General features: G+C 54.1%; 15 non-coding genes across 15 annotated transcripts; all 15 read right to left on the reverse strand.

The window, feature by feature from the left end:
* Nucleotides 1–453: 453 nt before the first annotated feature.
* On the reverse strand, nt 454–572 carry LOC126458968 (5S ribosomal RNA). Its single transcript, XR_007585758.1, has one exon. It is a non-coding gene; the product is annotated as a 5S ribosomal RNA (ribosomal RNA).
* An 810-nt stretch (nt 573–1,382) lies between these two features.
* On the reverse strand, nt 1,383–1,501 carry LOC126458980 (5S ribosomal RNA). The gene has a single exon (XR_007585759.1). It is a non-coding gene; the product is annotated as a 5S ribosomal RNA (ribosomal RNA).
* An 811-nt stretch (nt 1,502–2,312) lies between these two features.
* LOC126459360 (5S ribosomal RNA) lies at nt 2,313–2,429 on the reverse strand. The gene has a single exon (XR_007585882.1). It is a non-coding gene; the product is annotated as a 5S ribosomal RNA (ribosomal RNA).
* Nucleotides 2,430–3,241: 812 nt separating this feature from the next.
* LOC126458993 (5S ribosomal RNA) lies at nt 3,242–3,360 on the reverse strand. The gene has a single exon (XR_007585761.1). It is a non-coding gene; the product is annotated as a 5S ribosomal RNA (ribosomal RNA).
* An 812-nt stretch (nt 3,361–4,172) lies between these two features.
* LOC126459004 (5S ribosomal RNA) lies at nt 4,173–4,291 on the reverse strand. Its single transcript, XR_007585762.1, has one exon. It is a non-coding gene; the product is annotated as a 5S ribosomal RNA (ribosomal RNA).
* An 812-nt stretch (nt 4,292–5,103) lies between these two features.
* Nucleotides 5,104–5,222, reverse strand: LOC126459016 (5S ribosomal RNA). Its single transcript, XR_007585763.1, has one exon. It is a non-coding gene; the product is annotated as a 5S ribosomal RNA (ribosomal RNA).
* Nucleotides 5,223–6,034: 812 nt separating this feature from the next.
* On the reverse strand, nt 6,035–6,153 carry LOC126459027 (5S ribosomal RNA). Its single transcript, XR_007585764.1, has one exon. It is a non-coding gene; the product is annotated as a 5S ribosomal RNA (ribosomal RNA).
* Nucleotides 6,154–6,965: 812 nt separating this feature from the next.
* Nucleotides 6,966–7,084, reverse strand: LOC126459040 (5S ribosomal RNA). Its single transcript, XR_007585766.1, has one exon. It is a non-coding gene; the product is annotated as a 5S ribosomal RNA (ribosomal RNA).
* Nucleotides 7,085–7,896: 812 nt separating this feature from the next.
* LOC126459051 (5S ribosomal RNA) lies at nt 7,897–8,015 on the reverse strand. The gene has a single exon (XR_007585767.1). It is a non-coding gene; the product is annotated as a 5S ribosomal RNA (ribosomal RNA).
* An 812-nt stretch (nt 8,016–8,827) lies between these two features.
* LOC126459063 (5S ribosomal RNA) lies at nt 8,828–8,946 on the reverse strand. The gene has a single exon (XR_007585769.1). It is a non-coding gene; the product is annotated as a 5S ribosomal RNA (ribosomal RNA).
* An 812-nt stretch (nt 8,947–9,758) lies between these two features.
* Nucleotides 9,759–9,877, reverse strand: LOC126459075 (5S ribosomal RNA). Its single transcript, XR_007585771.1, has one exon. It is a non-coding gene; the product is annotated as a 5S ribosomal RNA (ribosomal RNA).
* Nucleotides 9,878–10,689: 812 nt separating this feature from the next.
* On the reverse strand, nt 10,690–10,808 carry LOC126459087 (5S ribosomal RNA). Its single transcript, XR_007585773.1, has one exon. It is a non-coding gene; the product is annotated as a 5S ribosomal RNA (ribosomal RNA).
* Nucleotides 10,809–11,620: 812 nt separating this feature from the next.
* LOC126459099 (5S ribosomal RNA) lies at nt 11,621–11,739 on the reverse strand. The gene has a single exon (XR_007585774.1). It is a non-coding gene; the product is annotated as a 5S ribosomal RNA (ribosomal RNA).
* Nucleotides 11,740–12,551: 812 nt separating this feature from the next.
* LOC126459110 (5S ribosomal RNA) lies at nt 12,552–12,670 on the reverse strand. The gene has a single exon (XR_007585775.1). It is a non-coding gene; the product is annotated as a 5S ribosomal RNA (ribosomal RNA).
* Nucleotides 12,671–13,482: 812 nt separating this feature from the next.
* LOC126459122 (5S ribosomal RNA) lies at nt 13,483–13,601 on the reverse strand. Its single transcript, XR_007585776.1, has one exon. It is a non-coding gene; the product is annotated as a 5S ribosomal RNA (ribosomal RNA).
* Nucleotides 13,602–15,481: the final 1,880 nt, after the last annotated feature.

Here is a 15,481-nt window from a genome sequence, read left to right on the forward strand (position 1 = left end):
CACACCAGGTGTCTGCGTAGTTTGCAGTGCATTCGCGCCATTCCTATCCCTGTCCCCGTCCCGACTTGTCCCGACTTTGCTCGACTGCCGCTCGCTGCCGCTCGGGTCGTGGTCCATATGACAGCGCAAGCACGACAAACGTCTGCGGGACGAGACGAGACGACTAAGGAATAAATTCGTGATTACAAATCAAATTTGGAACTTTACACAAAAATTGGCGGTGACGTATTTCAGAAATCAACTGCCGATTCGTACTGTTTTGTCGTTATCAAAGTCTTCTTGGCAAACTTGGTTAGCACATTCTCCCTCAAACTGAGTTAATTACTGCATTTTCGTACCATTACAGTAGTTTAAAAGGGTTAAGGAAGCATCTTTGTCACAACAGAAAGGCAGTTTGAAAATTGGGCTGGCAGGGGTAGCGACATAATAACAAAACAAAAAGAAAAGGAAGGGAGCCAACAGCACCCGGGTTTCCCAGGCGGTCACCCATCCAAGTACTAACCGGGCCCAATGATGCTTAACTTCGGTGATCGGACGAGAACCGGTGTATTCATCATGGTATGGCCGTTGGCACTCGTGCAAGGTAGGAGCACGGCGGAATTCGCGTTCGGCTTCTCTCCCAACACACAAAATGTTAGTTTTCCGCCGCATTTGACGAAAGCACTTCCTTCTGCAACAGCCAGTTCCTCGCGGACGGCGCGGGGGGCGCGCCCGGCGTCCCAGCAGACCGACGGCCGAATTAGCGGGCGCACCGCCGCGTGTGTGAGACGCACTGTTGCTCGTTGCACCTCCTGTCATTCGTTGGGCGCGTGCAGCCTTCGACACACGCGGAGGACGCATCTTGTCCCTGGTGTCCAGCGGAGGGCCTGTGCGGGGTGTGGCAGTGTCGTGCTGGAGGGCGCCACTGGTAGCGATGTGGGCTTCCTCGCCTCACACCAGGTGTCTGCGTAGTTTGCAGTGCATTCGCGCCATTCCTATCCCTGTCCCCGTCCCGACTTGTCCCGACTTTGCTCGACTGCCGCTCGCTGCCGCTCGGGTCGTGGTCCATATGACAGCGCAAGCACGACAAACGTCTGCGGGACGAGACGAGACGACTAAGGAATAAATTCGTGATTACAAATCAAATTTGGAACTTTACACAAAAATTGGCGGTGACGTATTTCAGAAATCAACTGCCGATTCGTACTGTTTTGTCGTTATCAAAGTCTTCTTGGCAAACTTGGTTAGCACATTCTCCCTCAAACTGAGTTAATTACTGCATTTTCGTACCATTACAGTAGTTTAAAAGGGTTAAGGAAGCATCTTTGTCACAACAGAAAGGCAGTTGAAAATTGGGCTGGCAGGGTAGCGACATAATAACAAAACAAAAAGAAAAGGAAGGGAGCCAACAGCACCCGGGTTTCCCAGGCGGTCACCCATCCAAGTACTAACCGGGCCCAATGATGCTTAACTTCGGTGATCGGACGAGAACCGGTGTATTCATCATGGTATGGCCGTTGGCACTCGTGCAAGGTAGGAGCACGGCGGAATTCGCGTTCGGCTTCTCTCCCAACACACAAAATGTTAGTTTTCCGCCGCATTTGACGAAAGCACTTCCTTCTGCAACAGCCAGTTCCTCGCGGACGGCGCGGGGGGCGCGCCCGGCGTCCCAGCAGACCGACGGCCGAATTAGCGGGCGCACCGCCGCGTGTGTGAGACGCACTGTTGCTCGTTGCACCTCCTGTCATTCGTTGGGCGCGTGCAGCCTTCGACACACGCGGAGGACGCATCTTGTCCCTGGTGTCCAGCGGAGGGCCTGTGCGGGGTGTGGCAGTGTCGTGCTGGAGGGCGCCACTGGTAGCGATGTGGGCTTCCTCGCCTCACACCAGGTGTCTGCGTAGTTTGCAGTGCATTCGCGCCATTCCTATCCCTGTCCCCGTCCCGACTTGTCCGACTTTGCTCGACTGCCGCTCGCTGCCGCTCGGGTCGTGGTCCATATGACAGCGCAAGCACGACAAACGTCTGCGGGACGAGACGAGACGACTAAGGAATAAATTCGTGATTACAAATCAAATTTGGAACTTTACACAAAAATTGGCGGTGACGTATTTCAGAAATCAACTGCCGATTCGTACTGTTTTGTCGTTATCAAAGTCTTCTTGGCAAACTTGGTTAGCACATTCTCCCTCAAACTGAGTTAATTACTGCATTTTCGTACCATTACAGTAGTTTAAAAGGGTTAAGGAAGCATCTTTGTCACAACAGAAAGGCAGTTTGAAAATTGGGCTGGCAGGGGTAGCGACATAATAACAAAACAAAAAGAAAAGGAAGGGAGCCAACAGCACCCGGGTTTCCAGGCGGTCACCCATCCAAGTACTACCGGGCCCAATGATGCTTAACTTCGGTGATCGGACGAGAACCGGTGTATTCATCATGGTATGGCCGTTGGCACTCGTGCAAGGTAGGAGCACGGCGGAATTCGCGTTCGGCTTCTCTCCCAACACACAAAATGTTAGTTTTCCGCCGCATTTGACGAAAGCACTTCCTTCTGCAACAGCCAGTTCCTCGCGGACGGCGCGGGGGGCGCGCCCGGCGTCCCAGCAGACCGACGGCCGAATTAGCGGGCGCACCGCCGCGTGTGTGAGACGCACTGTTGCTCGTTGCACCTCCTGTCATTCGTTGGGCGCGTGCAGCCTTCGACACACGCGGAGGACGCATCTTGTCCCTGGTGTCCAGCGGAGGGCCTGTGCGGGGTGTGGCAGTGTCGTGCTGGAGGGCGCCACTGGTAGCGATGTGGGCTTCCTCGCCTCACACCAGGTGTCTGCGTAGTTTGCAGTGCATTCGCGCCATTCCTATCCCTGTCCCCGTCCCGACTTGTCCCGACTTTGCTCGACTGCCGCTCGCTGCCGCTCGGGTCGTGGTCCATATGACAGCGCAAGCACGACAAACGTCTGCGGGACGAGACGAGACGACTAAGGAATAAATTCGTGATTACAAATCAAATTTGGAACTTTACACAAAAATTGGCGGTGACGTATTTCAGAAATCAACTGCCGATTCGTACTGTTTTGTCGTTATCAAAGTCTTCTTGGCAAACTTGGTTAGCACATTCTCCCTCAAACTGAGTTAATTACTGCATTTTCGTACCATTACAGTAGTTTAAAAGGGTTAAGGAAGCATCTTTGTCACAACAGAAAGGCAGTTTGAAAATTGGGCTGGCAGGGGTAGCGACATAATAACAAAACAAAAAGAAAAGGAAGGGAGCCAACAGCACCCGGGTTTCCCAGGCGGTCACCCATCCAAGTACTAACCGGGCCCAATGATGCTTAACTTCGGTGATCGGACGAGAACCGGTGTATTCATCATGGTATGGCCGTTGGCACTCGTGCAAGGTAGGAGCACGGCGGAATTCGCGTTCGGCTTCTCTCCCAACACACAAAATGTTAGTTTTCCGCCGCATTTGACGAAAGCACTTCCTTCTGCAACAGCCAGTTCCTCGCGGACGGCGCGGGGGGCGCGCCCGGCGTCCCAGCAGACCGACGGCCGAATTAGCGGGCGCACCGCCGCGTGTGTGAGACGCACTGTTGCTCGTTGCACCTCCTGTCATTCGTTGGGCGCGTGCAGCCTTCGACACACGCGGAGGACGCATCTTGTCCCTGGTGTCCAGCGGAGGGCCTGTGCGGGGTGTGGCAGTGTCGTGCTGGAGGGCGCCACTGGTAGCGATGTGGGCTTCCTCGCCTCACACCAGGTGTCTGCGTAGTTTGCAGTGCATTCGCGCCATTCCTATCCCTGTCCCCGTCCCGACTTGTCCCGACTTTGCTCGACTGCCGCTCGCTGCCGCTCGGGTCGTGGTCCATATGACAGCGCAAGCACGACAAACGTCTGCGGGACGAGACGAGACGACTAAGGAATAAATTCGTGATTACAAATCAAATTTGGAACTTTACACAAAAATTGGCGGTGACGTATTTCAGAAATCAACTGCCGATTCGTACTGTTTTGTCGTTATCAAAGTCTTCTTGGCAAACTTGGTTAGCACATTCTCCCTCAAACTGAGTTAATTACTGCATTTTCGTACCATTACAGTAGTTTAAAAGGGTTAAGGAAGCATCTTTGTCACAACAGAAAGGCAGTTTGAAAATTGGGCTGGCAGGGGTAGCGACATAATAACAAAACAAAAAGAAAAGGAAGGGAGCCAACAGCACCCGGGTTTCCCAGGCGGTCACCCATCCAAGTACTAACCGGGCCCAATGATGCTTAACTTCGGTGATCGGACGAGAACCGGTGTATTCATCATGGTATGGCCGTTGGCACTCGTGCAAGGTAGGAGCACGGCGGAATTCGCGTTCGGCTTCTCTCCCAACACACAAAATGTTAGTTTTCCGCCGCATTTGACGAAAGCACTTCCTTCTGCAACAGCCAGTTCCTCGCGGACGGCGCGGGGGGCGCGCCCGGCGTCCCAGCAGACCGACGGCCGAATTAGCGGGCGCACCGCCGCGTGTGTGAGACGCACTGTTGCTCGTTGCACCTCCTGTCATTCGTTGGGCGCGTGCAGCCTTCGACACACGCGGAGGACGCATCTTGTCCCTGGTGTCCAGCGGAGGGCCTGTGCGGGGTGTGGCAGTGTCGTGCTGGAGGGCGCCACTGGTAGCGATGTGGGCTTCCTCGCCTCACACCAGGTGTCTGCGTAGTTTGCAGTGCATTCGCGCCATTCCTATCCCTGTCCCCGTCCCGACTTGTCCCGACTTTGCTCGACTGCCGCTCGCTGCCGCTCGGGTCGTGGTCCATATGACAGCGCAAGCACGACAAACGTCTGCGGGACGAGACGAGACGACTAAGGAATAAATTCGTGATTACAAATCAAATTTGGAACTTTACACAAAAATTGGCGGTGACGTATTTCAGAAATCAACTGCCGATTCGTACTGTTTTGTCGTTATCAAAGTCTTCTTGGCAAACTTGGTTAGCACATTCTCCCTCAAACTGAGTTAATTACTGCATTTTCGTACCATTACAGTAGTTTAAAAGGGTTAAGGAAGCATCTTTGTCACAACAGAAAGGCAGTTTGAAAATTGGGCTGGCAGGGGTAGCGACATAATAACAAAACAAAAAGAAAAGGAAGGGAGCCAACAGCACCCGGGTTTCCCAGGCGGTCACCCATCCAAGTACTAACCGGGCCCAATGATGCTTAACTTCGGTGATCGGACGAGAACCGGTGTATTCATCATGGTATGGCCGTTGGCACTCGTGCAAGGTAGGAGCACGGCGGAATTCGCGTTCGGCTTCTCTCCCAACACACAAAATGTTAGTTTTCCGCCGCATTTGACGAAAGCACTTCCTTCTGCAACAGCCAGTTCCTCGCGGACGGCGCGGGGGGCGCGCCCGGCGTCCCAGCAGACCGACGGCCGAATTAGCGGGCGCACCGCCGCGTGTGTGAGACGCACTGTTGCTCGTTGCACCTCCTGTCATTCGTTGGGCGCGTGCAGCCTTCGACACACGCGGAGGACGCATCTTGTCCCTGGTGTCCAGCGGAGGGCCTGTGCGGGGTGTGGCAGTGTCGTGCTGGAGGGCGCCACTGGTAGCGATGTGGGCTTCCTCGCCTCACACCAGGTGTCTGCGTAGTTTGCAGTGCATTCGCGCCATTCCTATCCCTGTCCCCGTCCCGACTTGTCCCGACTTTGCTCGACTGCCGCTCGCTGCCGCTCGGGTCGTGGTCCATATGACAGCGCAAGCACGACAAACGTCTGCGGGACGAGACGAGACGACTAAGGAATAAATTCGTGATTACAAATCAAATTTGGAACTTTACACAAAAATTGGCGGTGACGTATTTCAGAAATCAACTGCCGATTCGTACTGTTTTGTCGTTATCAAAGTCTTCTTGGCAAACTTGGTTAGCACATTCTCCCTCAAACTGAGTTAATTACTGCATTTTCGTACCATTACAGTAGTTTAAAAGGGTTAAGGAAGCATCTTTGTCACAACAGAAAGGCAGTTTGAAAATTGGGCTGGCAGGGGTAGCGACATAATAACAAAACAAAAAGAAAAGGAAGGGAGCCAACAGCACCCGGGTTTCCCAGGCGGTCACCCATCCAAGTACTAACCGGGCCCAATGATGCTTAACTTCGGTGATCGGACGAGAACCGGTGTATTCATCATGGTATGGCCGTTGGCACTCGTGCAAGGTAGGAGCACGGCGGAATTCGCGTTCGGCTTCTCTCCCAACACACAAAATGTTAGTTTTCCGCCGCATTTGACGAAAGCACTTCCTTCTGCAACAGCCAGTTCCTCGCGGACGGCGCGGGGGGCGCGCCCGGCGTCCCAGCAGACCGACGGCCGAATTAGCGGGCGCACCGCCGCGTGTGTGAGACGCACTGTTGCTCGTTGCACCTCCTGTCATTCGTTGGGCGCGTGCAGCCTTCGACACACGCGGAGGACGCATCTTGTCCCTGGTGTCCAGCGGAGGGCCTGTGCGGGGTGTGGCAGTGTCGTGCTGGAGGGCGCCACTGGTAGCGATGTGGGCTTCCTCGCCTCACACCAGGTGTCTGCGTAGTTTGCAGTGCATTCGCGCCATTCCTATCCCTGTCCCCGTCCCGACTTGTCCCGACTTTGCTCGACTGCCGCTCGCTGCCGCTCGGGTCGTGGTCCATATGACAGCGCAAGCACGACAAACGTCTGCGGGACGAGACGAGACGACTAAGGAATAAATTCGTGATTACAAATCAAATTTGGAACTTTACACAAAAATTGGCGGTGACGTATTTCAGAAATCAACTGCCGATTCGTACTGTTTTGTCGTTATCAAAGTCTTCTTGGCAAACTTGGTTAGCACATTCTCCCTCAAACTGAGTTAATTACTGCATTTTCGTACCATTACAGTAGTTTAAAAGGGTTAAGGAAGCATCTTTGTCACAACAGAAAGGCAGTTTGAAAATTGGGCTGGCAGGGGTAGCGACATAATAACAAAACAAAAAGAAAAGGAAGGGAGCCAACAGCACCCGGGTTTCCCAGGCGGTCACCCATCCAAGTACTAACCGGGCCCAATGATGCTTAACTTCGGTGATCGGACGAGAACCGGTGTATTCATCATGGTATGGCCGTTGGCACTCGTGCAAGGTAGGAGCACGGCGGAATTCGCGTTCGGCTTCTCTCCCAACACACAAAATGTTAGTTTTCCGCCGCATTTGACGAAAGCACTTCCTTCTGCAACAGCCAGTTCCTCGCGGACGGCGCGGGGGGCGCGCCCGGCGTCCCAGCAGACCGACGGCCGAATTAGCGGGCGCACCGCCGCGTGTGTGAGACGCACTGTTGCTCGTTGCACCTCCTGTCATTCGTTGGGCGCGTGCAGCCTTCGACACACGCGGAGGACGCATCTTGTCCCTGGTGTCCAGCGGAGGGCCTGTGCGGGGTGTGGCAGTGTCGTGCTGGAGGGCGCCACTGGTAGCGATGTGGGCTTCCTCGCCTCACACCAGGTGTCTGCGTAGTTTGCAGTGCATTCGCGCCATTCCTATCCCTGTCCCCGTCCCGACTTGTCCCGACTTTGCTCGACTGCCGCTCGCTGCCGCTCGGGTCGTGGTCCATATGACAGCGCAAGCACGACAAACGTCTGCGGGACGAGACGAGACGACTAAGGAATAAATTCGTGATTACAAATCAAATTTGGAACTTTACACAAAAATTGGCGGTGACGTATTTCAGAAATCAACTGCCGATTCGTACTGTTTTGTCGTTATCAAAGTCTTCTTGGCAAACTTGGTTAGCACATTCTCCCTCAAACTGAGTTAATTACTGCATTTTCGTACCATTACAGTAGTTTAAAAGGGTTAAGGAAGCATCTTTGTCACAACAGAAAGGCAGTTTGAAAATTGGGCTGGCAGGGGTAGCGACATAATAACAAAACAAAAAGAAAAGGAAGGGAGCCAACAGCACCCGGGTTTCCCAGGCGGTCACCCATCCAAGTACTAACCGGGCCCAATGATGCTTAACTTCGGTGATCGGACGAGAACCGGTGTATTCATCATGGTATGGCCGTTGGCACTCGTGCAAGGTAGGAGCACGGCGGAATTCGCGTTCGGCTTCTCTCCCAACACACAAAATGTTAGTTTTCCGCCGCATTTGACGAAAGCACTTCCTTCTGCAACAGCCAGTTCCTCGCGGACGGCGCGGGGGGCGCGCCCGGCGTCCCAGCAGACCGACGGCCGAATTAGCGGGCGCACCGCCGCGTGTGTGAGACGCACTGTTGCTCGTTGCACCTCCTGTCATTCGTTGGGCGCGTGCAGCCTTCGACACACGCGGAGGACGCATCTTGTCCCTGGTGTCCAGCGGAGGGCCTGTGCGGGGTGTGGCAGTGTCGTGCTGGAGGGCGCCACTGGTAGCGATGTGGGCTTCCTCGCCTCACACCAGGTGTCTGCGTAGTTTGCAGTGCATTCGCGCCATTCCTATCCCTGTCCCCGTCCCGACTTGTCCCGACTTTGCTCGACTGCCGCTCGCTGCCGCTCGGGTCGTGGTCCATATGACAGCGCAAGCACGACAAACGTCTGCGGGACGAGACGAGACGACTAAGGAATAAATTCGTGATTACAAATCAAATTTGGAACTTTACACAAAAATTGGCGGTGACGTATTTCAGAAATCAACTGCCGATTCGTACTGTTTTGTCGTTATCAAAGTCTTCTTGGCAAACTTGGTTAGCACATTCTCCCTCAAACTGAGTTAATTACTGCATTTTCGTACCATTACAGTAGTTTAAAAGGGTTAAGGAAGCATCTTTGTCACAACAGAAAGGCAGTTTGAAAATTGGGCTGGCAGGGGTAGCGACATAATAACAAAACAAAAAGAAAAGGAAGGGAGCCAACAGCACCCGGGTTTCCCAGGCGGTCACCCATCCAAGTACTAACCGGGCCCAATGATGCTTAACTTCGGTGATCGGACGAGAACCGGTGTATTCATCATGGTATGGCCGTTGGCACTCGTGCAAGGTAGGAGCACGGCGGAATTCGCGTTCGGCTTCTCTCCCAACACACAAAATGTTAGTTTTCCGCCGCATTTGACGAAAGCACTTCCTTCTGCAACAGCCAGTTCCTCGCGGACGGCGCGGGGGGCGCGCCCGGCGTCCCAGCAGACCGACGGCCGAATTAGCGGGCGCACCGCCGCGTGTGTGAGACGCACTGTTGCTCGTTGCACCTCCTGTCATTCGTTGGGCGCGTGCAGCCTTCGACACACGCGGAGGACGCATCTTGTCCCTGGTGTCCAGCGGAGGGCCTGTGCGGGGTGTGGCAGTGTCGTGCTGGAGGGCGCCACTGGTAGCGATGTGGGCTTCCTCGCCTCACACCAGGTGTCTGCGTAGTTTGCAGTGCATTCGCGCCATTCCTATCCCTGTCCCCGTCCCGACTTGTCCCGACTTTGCTCGACTGCCGCTCGCTGCCGCTCGGGTCGTGGTCCATATGACAGCGCAAGCACGACAAACGTCTGCGGGACGAGACGAGACGACTAAGGAATAAATTCGTGATTACAAATCAAATTTGGAACTTTACACAAAAATTGGCGGTGACGTATTTCAGAAATCAACTGCCGATTCGTACTGTTTTGTCGTTATCAAAGTCTTCTTGGCAAACTTGGTTAGCACATTCTCCCTCAAACTGAGTTAATTACTGCATTTTCGTACCATTACAGTAGTTTAAAAGGGTTAAGGAAGCATCTTTGTCACAACAGAAAGGCAGTTTGAAAATTGGGCTGGCAGGGGTAGCGACATAATAACAAAACAAAAAGAAAAGGAAGGGAGCCAACAGCACCCGGGTTTCCCAGGCGGTCACCCATCCAAGTACTAACCGGGCCCAATGATGCTTAACTTCGGTGATCGGACGAGAACCGGTGTATTCATCATGGTATGGCCGTTGGCACTCGTGCAAGGTAGGAGCACGGCGGAATTCGCGTTCGGCTTCTCTCCCAACACACAAAATGTTAGTTTTCCGCCGCATTTGACGAAAGCACTTCCTTCTGCAACAGCCAGTTCCTCGCGGACGGCGCGGGGGGCGCGCCCGGCGTCCCAGCAGACCGACGGCCGAATTAGCGGGCGCACCGCCGCGTGTGTGAGACGCACTGTTGCTCGTTGCACCTCCTGTCATTCGTTGGGCGCGTGCAGCCTTCGACACACGCGGAGGACGCATCTTGTCCCTGGTGTCCAGCGGAGGGCCTGTGCGGGGTGTGGCAGTGTCGTGCTGGAGGGCGCCACTGGTAGCGATGTGGGCTTCCTCGCCTCACACCAGGTGTCTGCGTAGTTTGCAGTGCATTCGCGCCATTCCTATCCCTGTCCCCGTCCCGACTTGTCCCGACTTTGCTCGACTGCCGCTCGCTGCCGCTCGGGTCGTGGTCCATATGACAGCGCAAGCACGACAAACGTCTGCGGGACGAGACGAGACGACTAAGGAATAAATTCGTGATTACAAATCAAATTTGGAACTTTACACAAAAATTGGCGGTGACGTATTTCAGAAATCAACTGCCGATTCGTACTGTTTTGTCGTTATCAAAGTCTTCTTGGCAAACTTGGTTAGCACATTCTCCCTCAAACTGAGTTAATTACTGCATTTTCGTACCATTACAGTAGTTTAAAAGGGTTAAGGAAGCATCTTTGTCACAACAGAAAGGCAGTTTGAAAATTGGGCTGGCAGGGGTAGCGACATAATAACAAAACAAAAAGAAAAGGAAGGGAGCCAACAGCACCCGGGTTTCCCAGGCGGTCACCCATCCAAGTACTAACCGGGCCCAATGATGCTTAACTTCGGTGATCGGACGAGAACCGGTGTATTCATCATGGTATGGCCGTTGGCACTCGTGCAAGGTAGGAGCACGGCGGAATTCGCGTTCGGCTTCTCTCCCAACACACAAAATGTTAGTTTTCCGCCGCATTTGACGAAAGCACTTCCTTCTGCAACAGCCAGTTCCTCGCGGACGGCGCGGGGGGCGCGCCCGGCGTCCCAGCAGACCGACGGCCGAATTAGCGGGCGCACCGCCGCGTGTGTGAGACGCACTGTTGCTCGTTGCACCTCCTGTCATTCGTTGGGCGCGTGCAGCCTTCGACACACGCGGAGGACGCATCTTGTCCCTGGTGTCCAGCGGAGGGCCTGTGCGGGGTGTGGCAGTGTCGTGCTGGAGGGCGCCACTGGTAGCGATGTGGGCTTCCTCGCCTCACACCAGGTGTCTGCGTAGTTTGCAGTGCATTCGCGCCATTCCTATCCCTGTCCCCGTCCCGACTTGTCCCGACTTTGCTCGACTGCCGCTCGCTGCCGCTCGGGTCGTGGTCCATATGACAGCGCAAGCACGACAAACGTCTGCGGGACGAGACGAGACGACTAAGGAATAAATTCGTGATTACAAATCAAATTTGGAACTTTACACAAAAATTGGCGGTGACGTATTTCAGAAATCAACTGCCGATTCGTACTGTTTTGTCGTTATCAAAGTCTTCTTGGCAAACTTGGTTAGCACATTCTCCCTCAAACTGAGTTAATTACTGCATTTTCGTACCATTACAGTAGTTTAAAAGGGTTAAGGAAGCATCTTTGTCACAACAGAAAGGCAGTTTGAAAATTGGGCTGGCAGGGGTAGCGACATAATAACAAAACAAAAAGAAAAGGAAGGGAGCCAACAGCACCCGGGTTTCCCAGACGGTCACCCATCCAAGTACTAACCGGGCCCAATGATGCTTAACTTCGGTGATCGGACGAGAACCGGTGTATTCATCATGGTATGGCCGTTGGCACTCGTGCAAGGTAGGAGCACGGCGGAATTCGCGTTCGGCTTCTCTCCCAACACACAAAATGTTAGTTTTCCGCCGCATTTGACGAAAGCACTTCCTTCTGCAACAGCCAGTTCCTCGCGGACGGCGCGGGGGGCGCGCCCGGCGTCCCAGCAGACCGACGGCCGAATTAGCGGGCGCACCGCCGCGTGTGTGAGACGCACTGTTGCTCGTTGCACCTCCTGTCATTCGTTGGGCGCGTGCAGCCTTCGACACACGCGGAGGACGCATCTTGTCCCTGGTGTCCAGCGGAGGGCCTGTGCGGGGTGTGGCAGTGTCGTGCTGGAGGGCGCCACTGGTAGCGATGTGGGCTTCCTCGCCTCACACCAGGTGTCTGCGTAGTTTGCAGTGCATTCGCGCCATTCCTATCCCTGTCCCCGTCCCGACTTGTCCCGACTTTGCTCGACTGCCGCTCGCTGCCGCTCGGGTCGTGGTCCATATGACAGCGCAAGCACGACAAACGTCTGCGGGACGAGACGAGACGACTAAGGAATAAATTCGTGATTACAAATCAAATTTGGAACTTTACACAAAAATTGGCGGTGACGTATTTCAGAAATCAACTGCCGATTCGTACTGTTTTGTCGTTATCAAAGTCTTCTTGGCAAACTTGGTTAGCACATTCTCCCTCAAACTGAGTTAATTACTGCATTTTCGTACCATTACAGTAGTTTAAAAGGGTTAAGGAAGCATCTTTGTCACAACAGAAAGGCAGTTTGAAAATTGGGCTGGCAGGGGTAGCGACATAATAACAAAACAAAAAGAAAAGGAAGGGAGCCAACAGCACCCGGGTTTCCCAGACGGTCACCCATCCAAGTACTAACCGGGCCCAATGATGCTTAACTTCGGTGATCGGACGAGAACCGGTGTATTCATCATGGTATGGCCGTTGGCACTCGTGCAAGGTAGGAGCACGGCGGAATTCGCGTTCGGCTTCTCTCCCAACACACAAAATGTTAGTTTTCCGCCGCATTTGACGAAAGCACTTCCTTCTGCAACAGCCAGTTCCTCGCGGACGGCGCGGGGGGCGCGCCCGGCGTCCCAGCAGACCGACGGCCGAATTAGCGGGCGCACCGCCGCGTGTGTGAGACGCACTGTTGCTCGTTGCACCTCCTGTCATTCGTTGGGCGCGTGCAGCCTTCGACACACGCGGAGGACGCATCTTGTCCCTGGTGTCCAGCGGAGGGCCTGTGCGGGGTGTGGCAGTGTCGTGCTGGAGGGCGCCACTGGTAGCGATGTGGGCTTCCTCGCCTCACACCAGGTGTCTGCGTAGTTTGCAGTGCATTCGCGCCATTCCTATCCCTGTCCCCGTCCCGACTTGTCCCGACTTTGCTCGACTGCCGCTCGCTGCCGCTCGGGTCGTGGTCCATATGACAGCGCAAGCACGACAAACGTCTGCGGGACGAGACGAGACGACTAAGGAATAAATTCGTGATTACAAATCAAATTTGGAACTTTACACAAAAATTGGCGGTGACGTATTTCAGAAATCAACTGCCGATTCGTACTGTTTTGTCGTTATCAAAGTCTTCTTGGCAAACTTGGTTAGCACATTCTCCCTCAAACTGAGTTAATTACTGCATTTTCGTACCATTACAGTAGTTTAAAAGGGTTAAGGAAGCATCTTTGTCACAACAGAAAGGCAGTTTGAAAATTGGGCTGGCAGGGGTAGCGACATAATAACAAAACAAAAAGAAAAGGAAGGGAGCCAACAGCACCCGGGTTTCCCAGACGGTCACCCATCCAAGTACTAACCGGGCCCAATGATGCTTAACTTCGGTGATCGGACGAGAACCGGTGTATTCATCATGGTATGGCCGTTGGCACTCGTGCAAGGTAGGAGCACGGCGGAATTCGCGTTCGGCTTCTCTCCCAACACACAAAATGTTAGTTTTCCGCCGCATTTGACGAAAGCACTTCCTTCTGCAACAGCCAGTTCCTCGCGGACGGCGCGGGGGGCGCGCCCGGCGTCCCAGCAGACCGACGGCCGAATTAGCGGGCGCACCGCCGCGTGTGTGAGACGCACTGTTGCTCGTTGCACCTCCTGTCATTCGCTGGGCGCGTGCAGCCTTCGACACTAGCGGAGGACGCATCTTGTCCCTGGTGTCCAGCGGAGGGCCTGTGCGGGGTGTGGCAGTGTCGTGCTGGAGGGCGCCACTGGTAGCGCACTGAGGGATTAAGACGTCTGTCGGCAAAACAGAGCGCGTATCCACCCGATTGATAAGGCGAACCATATCTCGGGCGGTATGCCAAACACTGCAAAAATGGCCACACACGAAACGGTGTTCAAGCGTATCTTCCACAGCACACAGGTCACAAGCTCCAGACGAGAGGAGATTAATGGAGTGGAGATTCGCATGCGTAGGGAAGGTACGATGCACAACCTTGTACCACACTGCGTGTACAGAGGGAGGAAGAACATTGCTGGCAAGATTTTTCCATACCGTGACCCAGTTATACCACGGTAGCCGATACTCCCACTTACAACGCGCAGTAGACCCACGGAAAGCGGAAACGACATCGCTGACGCGAAGGCTGGGAACGTCACAGAGCTCCAAGTAGCTGTTTTCCATGTAGTAGCGACGCACATAATTAAGAAAAAAGGGAATGTGCGAGACATTCACCGGCGCCGCCGCAGATGGAGGACGATACAGATTGAAGACCGCCGCAGTGGGACCGTTCGGCGCCCTCTCCATCACAACAGTGGTCCGTTTCCAAAACAGAGCAGAGCACTTCGCGCGAAGATCTACTAAACCCAAACCACCATCTGTCGGGCTGAGAGTACAAGTGTCATACGAGACCTTAAAAATGTCACCTCGCCATAAAAACCAATACACCGCCTGCTTGAGGGCACGTTCCAATTGCCGAGGCAGTGGAAGGACCTGTGCGAGATACCACGCCCTGGCCAGAATGTTAGTATTGATCAAGGCCACCTTATCACGAAGCGCCAACGTGCGAGCCGCATAGATCTTGGCAACGGCACGCACCTTGTGCAGCGTGGACCGCCAATTAAGCGCCTCCATCCGTTGTGGGTGAGAAGAAAAAAGCACGCCTAGGACTTTTTGTTGTTCGCGGACGCAGAACCAGTTCCGCTGTAAAGACCGTGCGCGGGGTGTAAGAGGCAAACAAACAGTCTTAGCAGGGTTGACAATGGCACCTGTGGCTTTTTCAAAGCGTTGCAGTGCGCCATATAAATTGTCAACGTCATCGGAATGGCCAAGGAAAACACCAAGGTCGTCGGCGTATGCCTTACAAATGAGGCGGTCCGCCCCGACCTGAATGCCGCGGCATTCGCGGCCGATAATCCGCAGCAACGGATCTAAGGCTACAGAAAAAAGGGCCATCGAAAGGGGACACCCCTGCCGCACCGAGCGCTCAACACGGAAAGCCGGCGTCAGCGAAGGTCATCAGTCCCCCATTCCAAAATCAGGCGAGCCGAAAATCTACGAAGCAGATAAAAACCAAAGGGGGAGGAGACGTCCCCCCAGGCGCTAAAAGCACACAAATTCAGCAACAAACACTACAGACAAGAACAGGACAGAGGAACACCAGACAGAAAGAAACAGAAGAAAGGAAGATGGCCGGAGACTGGTTGACTGACCACGAGATCAAAAATGGGAAAGAGTCAACCATCTCACGGCACACCAGAACAGCAACAGACACAAGGACAAAAGACACAGAAAGGGAAAGGCGCAGGACCTCCCT

The sequence above is a fragment of the Schistocerca serialis genome, chromosome 2 (genome assembly GCF_023864345.2).
Source record: "Schistocerca serialis cubense isolate TAMUIC-IGC-003099 chromosome 2, iqSchSeri2.2, whole genome shotgun sequence".
Taxonomy (NCBI): domain Eukaryota; kingdom Metazoa; phylum Arthropoda; class Insecta; order Orthoptera; family Acrididae; genus Schistocerca; species Schistocerca serialis.